This window comes from Erythrolamprus reginae, chromosome 6 (genome assembly GCF_031021105.1).
Source record: "Erythrolamprus reginae isolate rEryReg1 chromosome 6, rEryReg1.hap1, whole genome shotgun sequence".
Lineage (NCBI taxonomy): Eukaryota > Metazoa > Chordata > Lepidosauria > Squamata > Dipsadidae > Erythrolamprus > Erythrolamprus reginae.
Window position 1 is genome coordinate 1,075,099 of NC_091955.1, and position 13,787 is coordinate 1,088,885.

General features: G+C 42.0%; 1 protein-coding gene across 1 annotated transcript in view; it reads right to left on the minus strand.

The window, feature by feature from the left end:
• Positions 1-13,787, minus strand: part of ELAPOR2 (endosome-lysosome associated apoptosis and autophagy regulator family member 2) — a 399,643-nt gene that overhangs the window by 271,663 nt on the left and 114,193 nt on the right. The window lies entirely within an intron of this gene.

Sequence of the window (13,787 nt, forward strand, 5' to 3'; positions counted from 1 at the left end):
TTACAGAAATTGAAGTAACCGCGGTGGAAATATGTATTCATTCCAGCAAAACTGCAGAGAAATATGTTTCATGCCTGAGTTTTGTACCAACATCTATCAAACATGTCAATGCTCTGAGAAGGGATTTGACCTTTCCTTCTACACCCAACCCAAGAACTTCTACTCTTTTGTTTTCTTTTCAAAATTTCCCCCTTTATATTTTGCCTGTCTTTCTAGCTTTGGCCACTAAAGTCATTGTTTGTTTGTTTGTTTGTTTGTTTGTTTGTTTGTTTGTTTGTTTGTTCGTTCGTTCGTTCATTTGTTTGTTTGTTAAGGTTAGTTAGTTAGTTAGTTAGTTAGTTAGTTAGTTAGTTAGTTAGTTAGTTAGTTAGTTAGTTAAATGGTTGAATGGTTGAATGGTTGAATGGTTGAATGGTTGAATGGTTGAATGGTTGAATGGTTGAATGGTTGAATGGTTGAATGGTTGAATGGTTAAATGGTTAGATAGTTAGATAGTTAGATAGTTAGATAGTTAGATAGTTAGTTAGTTAATGGATTTTTATCCTGCCCCTCTCCGAGGAATCAGGGCAGCTTACAACATATGAAAAAATATAGTTCTGAAATCCAATAAAACTAAAACAGTATAAAAAAAACCCAATTTGATCTAAAAACAGTCATATTCATTCAGCATCCATTCATTCATAGGCAGGGGCTGTAAACATTGGTGTCCCCAAGCTAATAATACATTTCAAGGTGAAGATTCAGCCGTAACATCACTGACAACTCTTTGAATTGTTGAAAGATGGCAGTGATAAGTAGCATAAACATATTTTCAGCAATGAGGATTATAAGAAATATTTTGGGGCATTTGAAGACATAGGTTGGGTTTTGACAATGAGATCCCATGAATATTTAATTCTTTGGGAATATTCTACTTGGAAAAAAAGGTGGCAAAATGTATAGCAGAAGCTGGACTAACGAATCTAAAGCAGGGCAGGGGATGATGAATGGTTATGTGAAGATTCGTTTTCCCAACTTTACCTGGACTTTGATCTTCCTAGTTCACAATGCACAGTGTGGTTTGCCAGAGATGTTATTAGATATTAGATTAATAGAGTTAGAAGGGACCTTGTAGGTCAACTAGTCCAAGCTCACTGCCCAAATGGCAATGTTTATGAAACCAGAAACGTCATTAGAAACCAAAGACCAACAGGTTTACTTTGACCATGTCATGCATGCATATTGATTGGATGGTTCTTGGATGTTCTGTTTTTCTGGGGGGGGGGGGTTGTTTATTATTATTATTATTATTATTATTATTATTATTATTATTATTATTATTATTATATTGATAGTCTTTGACTCAAATAGAGGTCTATTTATTTATTTATTTGGATGATGCTAGGAATGGTTGGTGGAACAAGAAGGGGCAAGCAAAGAAGAAACAGGTTTTTTATTTTTATTTTATTTATTTATTTATTCTTTGTCCAATATACAATACATATGGAAGAGAATAGACATTAAGTAATATATATAACGATAGAAAGTAAGAAAGAAGAGAAGTAGAAGGGAGGGAGAGAATATATATGATATAAGAGATAAGGAGAGAATATATATGATATATGAGATAAGGAAGGACAATTGGACAGGGGATGATAGGCCCATCAGTGCACTTATGTACGCCCCTTACTGGCCTCTTAGGAACCTGGAGAGGTCAATTGTGGAGAGTCTAAGGGAGAAGTGTTGGGGGTTGGGAGTTGACACTATTGAGTCCGGTAATGAGTTCCACGCTTCGACAACTCGATTGTTAGTCATATTTTTTACAGTCAAGTTTGGAGCAGTTAATATTAAGTTTGAATCTGTTGTGGGCTCTTGTGTTGTTGCGGTTAAAGCTGAAGTAGTCGTTGACCGGAAGGGCGTTGCAGCATATGATCTTGTGGGCAATACTTAAATCGTGTTTTAGGCGTCGCAGTTCTAAGCTTTCAAGACCCAGGATTGTTAGTCTATTTTTGTAGGATATTCTGTTTCAAGTGGAGGAGTGAAGGGCTCTTCTGGTGAAATATCTTTGGACGTTTTCGAGAGTGTTGATGTCTGAGATGTTATATGATATAAAAACTGATATTCAAAGTTGAACATCCAACAATTGAAAGAAGCTCTGCTTGACTTTGACGAGCACCTGCCTAGTCATCAAGAGTTGAACATGACTGAATGGTTAAAGCTAACTAGGTCACAACAGTTGAGATATTTCCAACTTAAGCACTGAAGCATTAATCAACATAACTGTCAAGGCCCAGCTACTTCAAAGACACTTGAGTTAACCCCACAACAAAAAAACATGTTGTGGAATTTAACTTCTATAACGGCTTCCATGAAATAAAAGAGAGAGGCTCTTTGATTTGATGAAATACATAACAGAAGTTAAACCTACCACACAACTTTATCGAAAGCTTGAGAACATTTTTGAAGTCAGTACCACAGGGATATATAATATCATACACGGAGCAAAAGTTTCCAATGATGGCCCACCCATGGCTGTATGTTCTTCAAAACATTAAATTTGGGTTGATGAATTTGATGTTGAGACTCATCAACCCAAGTTTAATGTTTTAAAGAATTTCCTCTGCTGGAGATACAAAATCATTGAAGATGTATTGACCTATTTGACATGGTCTTGTTAATTTTTGAAACTTCTGTGGAATAGTCTTTTTGGTGGACGTTTGTGGATTTATGTATGTATATGTTCAAGACGTTAACATGATGTTATTACCGATGTAATCAGGGCTTTTGTTTATCCTTGGATGCCAAGATTTATTTATTGCAGGTTCTTCTGTATTTTAATCCTTATAAGCTGCCAAACGTGTCTTGTATGAGATGAGCAGCTACATAAATCAAATAAGTGAGTAAACGTTGAATTACATAACTAAGGTCTTCAATCTGCAAAGAATTATGGTGGTACTGTCCTTTCCAGGTGGCAAATAAATTTGAGAAATTAGAAAAGTGGCCTTATACCAGGATTTAGAGGGCAGCTTTTGAAAATGTGTATTTTTATCTGTCCTTAAAAAAGGAATTGTTTTCTACCAATCAAAGAATGAACCAATGTGGGGGGTTTTTGGTGGGACTTTATTGCATTTTGCTCCTGATTATAACATGGTATTGTATGGTACAGTTTTGTAAACTAGTGATTATATATAAATTCAATGCAAAAAAGTATATTAGATTATATTAGATTAGATTATATTAGATTAGATTAGATTAGATTAGAGGAGAGTAAGATAGAGTAGAGGAGGAGAGGAGAGGAGAGGAGAGGGAATATAATAGAATATAGAATAGAGCTGGAAGGGACCTTGGAGGTCTTCTAGTCCAACCCCCTGCTTAAGCAGGTGACCCTATACCATTTCTTCAGACAAATGGCTGACCAGAATCTCCTTAAAAGCCTGCAATGATGGAGCACCCACAACTTCTGGTGGCAAGTTGTTCCACTGGTGAATTGTCCTCACGGTGAGGAAGCTTCTCCTTAATTCCAAGTTGCTTCTCTCCTTGGTTAGTTTCCAACCATTGTCTTCCTCCATTGCCTCCAATCGACCACATGGAGACTTCTGTCCTCGATAAACAAATAAAGCAATCCAAACCATGAGTCTCTCTCAAACAATATCAGTGGTAGTTGACAACTGGTTGTTGTTTTTTCCACATTCCTCCTCCTCCTGGAAGCTGAGTTGCTCTTAATTCTCGCACTGATGCTAGAGTGGAACTGATTTGATAATCCCGGATGAAACCTACTTTCTACCCACTTCACGTGTTATAAAGCGTTAAGCTTTTAAAGAACCGAATCCTATTTTCTCCTCCAAGTCCATCAACGTGTGAGGGAAAGTTTGCAAGAAACATGCTGCATATAGAACATTCAACAAGCCCAGTATAAGGTGAAACCTCGGCCTTTTCCCCACCTTCTTCTGCAAATTTCCTCTGCCTATTGTTGTTTACTCACAGCACAGATTTTTAATTGCCAGCACCCCACTGTTGCTAAGACGGCCATTATGAAAAACACACACTTTTAACTTCAAATGTGCATGAATTATTAAGACCCGGGTTACCAGCTGAAATGTGTCATCACATATAAAAACCTGGTGCCTTGATTGTATCATAAAAATAGAAACAGAAAGAGCATAGTGTTGTTGTTGTTGTTCTATTCACAAAAACCAGGAATGCACAGCAAACGAGATTGATATGCTGGATTTTGTATCACAATATCACAAGTCAAACTCTTCCCAAGCATCTAGGATTGTGTGATGTATTTTTGTATGATGCGCGCAGATCCGAGTACAGTGGCCTTTTGCAACTGAGAGGTCGTGGTGATGAGGATAACGCTGATTAAATTGCTTTAATTTTGGATTTGTATTGTTTCTGTTGTTGTGAGCCGCCCCGAGTCTTCAGAGAGGGGCAGCATACAAATCTACTGAATAAAATTAATAAATAATAAATGTTGATGTTGATGGTTATTATTATTATTATTATTATTATTATTATCATCATCATCATCATCATTATCATCATTACCATCATTATCATTATCATTATTATTATTATTATTATTATTATTATTATTATTATTATTATTATTATTACCATCATCATCATCATTATTATCATCATTATCACCTCTATCACCACTACCCTGATTATCATTATCACTATTATACAGAAGGAGAAAGTGGGCACTTATTTATTTATTTTAAAACAATTGGCACTGATCCACCTTTATTATCTCCCGCCTGACCCACCAACCCGCATTTCCCTCCCTCTCCTTCTCCTTCTCCCCTCCGGAGGATGCCAAGCGCGGGCAGCCTTTTTTGGGAGAAACCGGGCGTGGCTCCCTTCTCCGCCCGGGCCAATCAGGCGGCATCCGGAGAAGATTGATGAGGAGGTTGCTAGGCGACAGCATCCTCGCCCTTTCCCGGGGACCACAGCCGGGAATCTGCTCTCGCCCGGACAGCAAGTTGGAGAGCTTTGGAAGCGCCAGGCTCGCCAAGCGGGTGCAGCGCGCGCGGGCTGGTGGGGGGCCTTGGGTGGGCGTGCGCGCCTGGGTGGGCGAGGCACGCCTCCCCCCCCGTTTCCCCGCCTCGGGGGGCTCCCAAGTTCGCAGCCCCCCAAATGGTCCCGGAGCCCGGGAGGAAGAGGAGGAGGCGGCGGCGGCGGAGAGCCTCGCGCGTAAAGGCGCAGCGCCAGAGCGCATCCTCGGAGAGGAGCTGAACTTCTCCCCGCGGGACGGAGCTGGCAGCCTAGTCCCACCGCCGCGGGGGCCCTGGGTGAGCTCCGGCCAGGAGGAGGCGAAGGAGAGGCCGAGGAGGAGCCAGGAGAGACCCTCCCCAGCGCCCCCTGCCCACCTGCCCGCCTGCCCGAGGATGACGGGCGTGGGGACGCCCGCCGGGAGCCCGGCAGAAGCACCAGCGGCGGAGACAGCAGCTCCGGCCAGGCACGGTAAGCAGGCCGGTCCCCTTCTCCCCTCCTCCGCCCACCCTCCATTTGACCCGGGTCAGGCGCGGTCCGAGCAGCGGCCACCTGTCTCCTCCGGCGGGGCGCGCCGGCCGCTGCTGCGGCTTTTGGGGTCTGAGCGCTGCAGAAGCCTTTCAGCCCCGTCTGGCTCCCCTTCTCCCCCTTTCCTGCCTCCCGCGCCGTCTCCTCTTTTGGAAAGCAACAGCCAAGAAGTCTTATTATGTAACCTGCATTTTTTTTTACCCCCCATTTTGGCCCCACGTTTGCTAGCGGAGTTTAAGTAGCAGAGGTCTTGTTTTGGCTGAGATCCCGCAGGTTGTTAGTTAAGGCACTTGGCGTTTGTGGTGGCATTGATGTGCATCTCTGGGCCCATTGTGTTCCTCTCTTCTTCGGGATAAGTTGTTTTCATTGGATCAAAGGCATGTTTTCATTTTAAAGCGAAATCCGGTTGTGGGTTGAAGGATTGTGTTGTTTTGGTGAGGTCCTATTCTGCCAGGACTTCATTCCGTTTATTGGTCTCCTGTAATGAACCCTCTTTATTGTCTTTGTAAGTATCTGGTAGGGAAGAAATACATTTGGAGTGGAGTAAACGTGGAACCACATTCCAGGTCTTAACGTGGATCAAGTAACTGGGTCTCATTTTGGCTGAACTGGGGGATGAATGAAGTCCCTTTGGGGGTGATGGTCAGGCTCTCTCTCGGCTAGGAAGCGCCCAAAGTTTTTGTGTGGCAGTTGGGAAGTGCAGTAGATTTAGCACAAAGCCTCTCCAGAGAACAGGTATTCTGCAGTGGAGGGGGGGAGAGGAACGAGAGGGGGGGAGAGAGAGAGAGAGAGGAGCAGGGGCTGGAAAATCGCATCAGAGAAAAAACATATGCCAAGGGTAGTGGAAATAATAGGGGGATTTGAATATCAGGATGATTTGGCTTTTTCAGGAAAATAGGGAGGGAGAGGGAGGGGGAGAGAGAGAGAGAAAGAGGGAGAAAGAGAAAGAGGAGGGAGATAAAGAGGCAGAGAGGGGGAGAGAGAGAAGGAGAGAGGGAGGGAGGGAGAGAGAGAAGGAGAGAGAAAGGAAGGAGATAAAGAGGGAGACAGGGAAAGAGAAGGGGAGAGAAAGAGAAGGAGGGAGAAAGAGAAAGAGGAGGGAGATAAAGAGGCAGAGAGGGGGAGGGGGAGAGAAGGAGCGAGGGAGGGAGAGAGAGAGAAGGAGAGAGAAAGAGGAAGGAGATAAAGAAGGAGAGAGGGAAAGAGAAGGAGAGAGGGAGGGAGGGGGAGAGAGAAGGAGGGAAGGAAGGAGAAAGGGAAGGAGGGAGAGAGAGAAGGAGGGGTAGAGGGAGAGAGGAATACAGTTAGAAGACGCTAGAGGTGTAGAGTTGGTCTTTGTGCAAGAAACATGTTCAGCCTCGTGGTTTGGCTTGAGTCAAATTACAACCTCATATCAAACCCTGATATTATGGTTCCACGTAGAGTGTTTCAGCCTGATTATTCCTTGGAGCTTCCTTTATTATATGACCACGGGACCTTTTCCTGACATGCGAAGAAGCCTCCATTTGGGAAGGCCTCTTGTAGATGACCCTTGGGTGTCTCTTCCTCCCTGGACCCCATCTATGGGAGAAGATCCTGATGGATCGTGGCACCCTCCGGTAGAGCTTGTCCTGCAAAAATACCTCTCCTTCGACAGCTGTCGAGAGACCCCTTTGACCTGTGCTTGATCTCTGAGCATCTCCAGATCCACCCATCTTCCGGTACAACCCACCTAACAGGTTCGGCTCCAATTAATGGATTTCCAATTATTGATGTACTACCTGGTGTCCACAAAGCCTTTGAACCTGACTTGGAAGAGACTTCTTCTGTTTATATCCTTACAACAGCTTGTATTCCTGTTGAATGTGCGTCCCTCTTCTGCTGGACGTTGGTGACCAGGTGGGAAAGAGCTGCTCACCTTGAAGGGCAAAAATGCCACTCCCCCCTCCCCTCTATGCTTATTTCAGACTTTGAGATTGAGGGGGTTGTGTGCCGTGTATTTTTTCCTCCAGAAGGTGATGGGCATTAGAGGGTGATTTGATCTGATTTCTTTTTTTTACATCTCAAATGGAGATCGATTCTGGTTGCTTGCAAAAGGAGCTCTGGGCTTCATAATGTATTTCGGGGGGGGGACAGGTGGACTTTCATTGCTAGCAGGTGTGTGTGATCACCTGTGCTGGAGTGGGAATGGGGGCACGAGGTTTATGTTTTACAGTCTCTTCCTTCCCTTCAAAGAAGAAATTCAACCAGCCTGAGTGAGACGGCAGCACCGTAGCATGGATTGACACACCCCTAAATATCTCTCCCTCCTGGTTCTCTGTCCCTGCTGGAGGTTGGGAGTTGCCTGGTGAAAACCTCGCTACAGAACAATGGCAAAAAATACTCTGAGCCCATTGCTCCCTCTTGCAAAGGAGGGAAGATGCTACCTGCAGATTTCAGCCTCTGCAATCCAAATAAAAATAATGCTATTTTAGGAAAAACCAGGAGGGAGAGAGCGAGAAGAATACAATTAGAATAGAATAGAATTCTTTATTGGCCAAGTGTGATTGGACACACAAGGAATTTGTCTCTGGTGCAGATGCTCTCAGCGTACATAAAAGAAAAACAGACATTTGTCAAGAATCAGGAGGTGCAACACTTAATGATTGTCATAGGGGTCAAATAAGCAATCAGGAAACAATATATTAATAACAATAACAATATTAATAAAAATCTTAAGGATACAAGCAACACGTTACAGTCACACAGTCACTAAGTAGGAAGAAATGGGGGATAGGAATGATGAGAAAAAAACCCAGTAGTAATAGTAGTGCAGACTTAGTAAACTGTTTGACAGTGTTGAGGGAATTATTTGTTTAACAGAGTGATGGCATTTGGGGAAAAAACTGTTCTTGTTGTCTTGGTGTGCAGTGCTCTGTTTTGAGGGTCGGAGTTGAAACGGTTGATGTCCAGGATGTGAGGGGTCTAAATATTTTCCCCACCCTCTTTTTGACTCGTGCAGTCCACAGGTCCTCGATAGAAGACAGGTTGGCAGCCATGGTTTTTTCTGCAGTTCTGATTCTCCTCTGAAGTCTGTGTCGGTCCTGTTGGGTTGCAGCACCAAACCAGACAGTTATAGAGGTGCAGATGACAGACTCAACAATTCCTCTGTAGAACTGTATCTGCAACTCCTTGGACAGTTGGAGCTTCCTGAGTTGGCGCAGAAAGAACATTCTTTGTGGTGCTTTTTTGATGATGTTTTTGATGTTAGGTGACCATTTTAGGTCTTGAGATGTGATAGAACCTAGAAATTTGAAGGTCTCTACTAGAAGATGCAAGTAGTGTTGAATTGGTCTTTGCGCATGAAAAATGTTCAGCCTTGTGGGTTGGCTAGAGTCACATTACAGTCTCATATCAAACCAGGAGGTTTAAACCGGTCTCCACCATGTGTATGTGTGTGTGTGTGTGTGTGTGTAAGTGTGTAAAAAAATCATTTCCACCATCTTTACGCTTTTCAGAGAAGTTCCAAAAATAAGCATTTTAAACACGTTTGTTTCACCAATTGGTGAACGGAACCATAAAAAGTGCTAATGCATATAATGGGATCCTTTATTAAAATACATTTCTGGCCTCCAGGAATTATCCAAGGCTTTAAAGTCAACTTTGATTGATTGATTGATTGATTGATTGATTGGACCTTATAGAGAAAAGCAAGATTTTGTTTCCTTCAAATCCCATTAAATGGAGACCGATATAAATAGAAATAAATATGGCCGAGAAATTTTTAAAGTAATATCATGGGTTAATCTGTAAAATCATCTTGCTTCTTGAGTGGAAGAGCCACCTGGGTACTGCAGGCTAAATTGGGAGATAATAATAGAATAACAGAATTGGTAGGGGCCTTGGAGGTCTTCTAGTCCAACTCTCTGCTTGGGCAGGAATCCCTACACTACCTCAGACTGATGGTTATCCAACATCTTCTTAAAAACTTCCAGTGTTGGAGCAATCACAACGTCTGGTGGCAAGTTGTTCCACTGGTTAATTCTTCTCAAGGAATTTCTCCTTAGTTCTAAGTTGCTTCTCTCCCTGTTTAGTTTCCACTCATTACTTCTTGTTCTGACCTCAGGGACTTTGGAGAACAGCTTGACTCCTTCTTCTTTGGGGCCACCCCTGAGATATTGGAAGACCACTCTCATGTCACTCCAAGTCCTTCTTTTCAGTAAACGAAACATACCCAATTCCAACCACCGTCCAATCTGCTAATCCTCTTTGTTCTTCTTCTCTGCGCTCTTGTTCCATGTATAGTTTGAAGATTCCCTTTAGAAAGTTGTGCTACTTAGTAGAAATCGCACGTAGAACGGCACTTGGAGTGTAGGGGAGAGGGAGAAAGAGCAGATATTTTAAGTGTGATGCCTCTTGGCAGGCAGATGCTGGAAACCGGTGCTTGAAATGAAGTGAATGCTCTCCCTGGAGGGTGTTAAACCTGGCACATTCACAGATTAAATGTTACATTCAATGAATTAAGCGGCTGTGTGAATTAGCCTTCACCCTAAATAAAGGTTTTGATGGATCCCATGCCTGGGTTACTTCCTTCAGTCTGGAAAGACCATGGTATCATCCCCCTGCATACTAACCTACCCAGGCTTCAATATATCAATAATATACATAATAATCTTGCCTTTCGAAAGCTCCTGAAGACCCACCTATGTCGCCAGGCATGGGGAAATTAATATATCCCCAGCTACTATGGTTTTATGTATGGTTTGTTATGTATGGTATGTTTCTTTTTACAATAATGGGTTTTTAATTGTTTTTCAACATTAGATTTGTACATGTTGTATTGTTGTTGTGAGCCACTCTGAATCCTCGGAGAGGGGCGGCATACAAATCTAATAAATAATAATAATAATAATAATAATTATTATTATTATTATTATTATTATACCATTTTGCCCCTTCATCATTCTAAAGTCAACATCATACTACATTATGTACTTATTACTTCTAACCATCAGTCTGTTATTTTTCATTTCTTCACACTCCCCTCCTTCTTACTCCATCTCTACCCCCTACTTACATACTTCTTCTCTCCTCCTTCCTACTCCACTCCTCTTCTTCCCCTTCTACCTTTCTACTTCCTCTTTCTCCTTCTTTATGGCTGCACTAGTATTGCCACTAGTTTTTTTTCTTCTCATTATTCCTATCACCCAACTCCTCCCACTTGGGACTGCAACCTGTTGCTTGAATCATTACGATTTTATTCATATTGATTGTTTCTTCATTGCTTATTTGACCCCTATGACCATCATTAAGTGTTGGACCTCATGATTCTTGACAAATGACTCTTTTCTTTTATGTCCACTCAGAGCATCTGCACCAAAGACAAATCCCTTGTGTGTCCAATCACACTTGGCCAATAAAGAATTCTATTCTATTCTATTCTATTCTAATCTATTCTGTTCTGTGATGTTCTGTTCTATTGTCTCTTTTCTTTTATGTACACTGAGAGCATCTGCACCAAAGACATATCCCTTGTGTGTCCAATCACACTTGGCCAATAAAGAGATTCTATTCTATTCTATTCCATTTCTATTCTATTCTATACAAAGTCAAATGGAGCAAAAGAATGGTTGATATCAGAAGAGATACTTTAAAAAATGTTTTAGAGTGACACAGACACATAACAAGATAGGCTTGAATGATAGTGATTTCTGACAGTCTCAAAATGGGTGAACAGTGTGGTCGGGCAGTAAGGAAAGCAAGTAGGATGTTTGGCTGCATAGCTAGAGGTATAACAAGCAGGAAGAGGGAGATTATGATCCCCTTATATAGAGCGCTGGTGAGACCACATTTGGAATAATACTGTGTCCAGTTCTGGAGACCTCACCTACAAAAAGATATTGACGAAATTGAACGGGTCCAAAGACGGGCTACAAGAATGGTGGAAGGTCTTAAGCATAAAACTCATCAGGAAAGACTTCATGAACTCCATCTGTATAGTCTGGAGGACAGGAGGAAAAGGGGGGACATGATCGAAACATTTAAATATGTTAAAGGGTTAAATAAGGTCCAGGAGGGAAATGTTTTTAATAGGAAAGTGAACATAAGAACAAGGGGACACAATCTGAAGTTAGTTGGGGGAAAGATCAAAAGCAACGTGAGAAAATATTATTTTACTGAAAGACTAGTAGATCCTTGGAACAAACTTCCAGCAGATATGGTTGATAAATCCACAGTAACTGAATGTAAACATGCCTGGGATAAACATAGATCCATCCTAAGATAAAAGACAGGAAATAGTATAAGGGCAGACTAGATGGACCATGAGGTCTTTTTCTGCTGTCAGTCTTCATTTCTTCTATGTTTCTATGTTTCTCTGGAGTGATGTGGTGAGTGGTTCTTACAACCAGGAGGTCTTTGTTGTGCCTGTATATTTTACACCTTCCATTTCTCCTCTTCCCATAGATAATATAGTTTCTTTATTGCACCAATCTTCATTTTCCAATTGGTGACAAAATTACGACAGGCTCGTCTTTAGCTCTACCAAGAGTAATCCTCAGGACCCCTACATAGTGCAAATAGTTCTGCATAGTGCAAATAGTAAGTATTTTGCTAGCTGAAAGCATCTGCCAGTCAAATCTTTATTGGGGTCGCAGACGTCTCCCTCTTTCAGCTGAGATCAAATGTAGCAAAGCCTCCATCGCAGCCCTGACATTTATCATCTCAATCAGAATTAGATGTAATGAAAGCAAAATCCATATTAAGGTCATATCTTTATTAAAGCCCTTTTAAGCTTTCACAGCGATGTGCAGGAGGATTTTGGAAATTCTTCATCGGGCAAGTCATAAAACTGAAATGAAAGTTAAAGAGAGAGAGAGAAAGAAAGAAAGAAAGAACGAGAGAGAGAGACAGAGAGAGACAGAGAGAGAAAGAAAGAAAGAAAGAGAGAGAGAGAGGGACATAGAGAGACAGAGAGAGAGAGAGAGAGAGAAATAAAGAGAGGGGGAGGGAGGGAGAGAGAAAGAAAGAAAGAGAGAGAGAGAAAGAGAGAGAGAGAAAGAAAGAGAGAGAGGGAGAAAGAGAAAGACAGAGAGAAAGAGAAAGAAAGAGAGAGAGAGAAAGAAAGAGAGAAAAAGAGAAAGAGAGAGAGAGAAAGAGAGAAAGAGAAAGAAAAAGAGAAAGAGAGGAAGAAAGAGAGAGAAAGAAAAAGAGAGAGGGGGGAGAGAAAGAGAGAAAGAAAGGAAGAGAGAGAGAAAGAAAGAAGGAGAGAGAGAGAAAGAAGGAGAGAGAGAAGGAAAGAACAAAAGAAAGAGAGAGGGGGGAGATACAAAGAGAAAGAGAGAAGAGGGAGAAAGAAAGAAAGACGAGAGAGAGAGAGAGGTTTCTTCTCTACTCACTTGCAACCTTGGGCGGTACCCACTGCACCTGTCAACTGGGCTTTTCGGTTGAATTTAAATTCGCTTTGCCAAGATCAAAACACAACACGAATCCCCATTTGGGGGAATAAGCAGCTGACAATATCTAATAAGTGGCTTAGCTGGAGATTATTCACACATTCCATTAAGATTGCAACTGAGATTAAACAGGCCTTGAGTAACGTTCACCCTCCCTCTCTTCTATCCCTTTGTGGTGTGTTCTAGCTCTCTTTGCTGATGAAAACATTTGGGGAACTTGCCTATTGTTTTGTAACTGAGTTAGTCCCCCTGCACGTGTTGATCTGATCAAGAGGTTTTGGAACGAGGTTTTCTCACAGAGACACAAAGATCCACCTTCGTGTCGCCTCTTAGGAGCGTACGGTTTGTGACATGGATCTGGATAAAATTCAGAGCATTTTTCTGCAAGGCTTCATTTTTGGGGGACGTAGGTTAGAGTTTGGGCAGCCCTCAAATTGGACAAGAAACTTTAATCCTCTTTTTTAAGACTAACATTGAGAGAATATTAGTATAGTTCAAGGCTGCTTGTCTGCTTCATGTCAATTATTTGTTTGTTTGTTTGTTTGTTTGTTTGTTTGTTTGTTTGTTTGTTTGGTTGGTTGGTTGGTTGGTTGGTTGGTTGGTTGGTTGGTTGGTTGGTTGGTTGGTTGGTTGGTCAGTCAGTCAGGTACATATTGGTGGTATACAAAGATATAATAATATTCATATACAGTACCTGATACTAGTGAGAGAGAAGCATTAGGACAGGGGACGGAAGGCATGCTGGTGCACTTATGAACGCCCCTTACTGACCTCTGAGGAATTGGGAGAGGTCAACAGCGGACAATCGAAGGGTAAATAGTCCAGGCATCAACTACTCAGTTACTAAAGTTGTATTTCCTGCAGTCA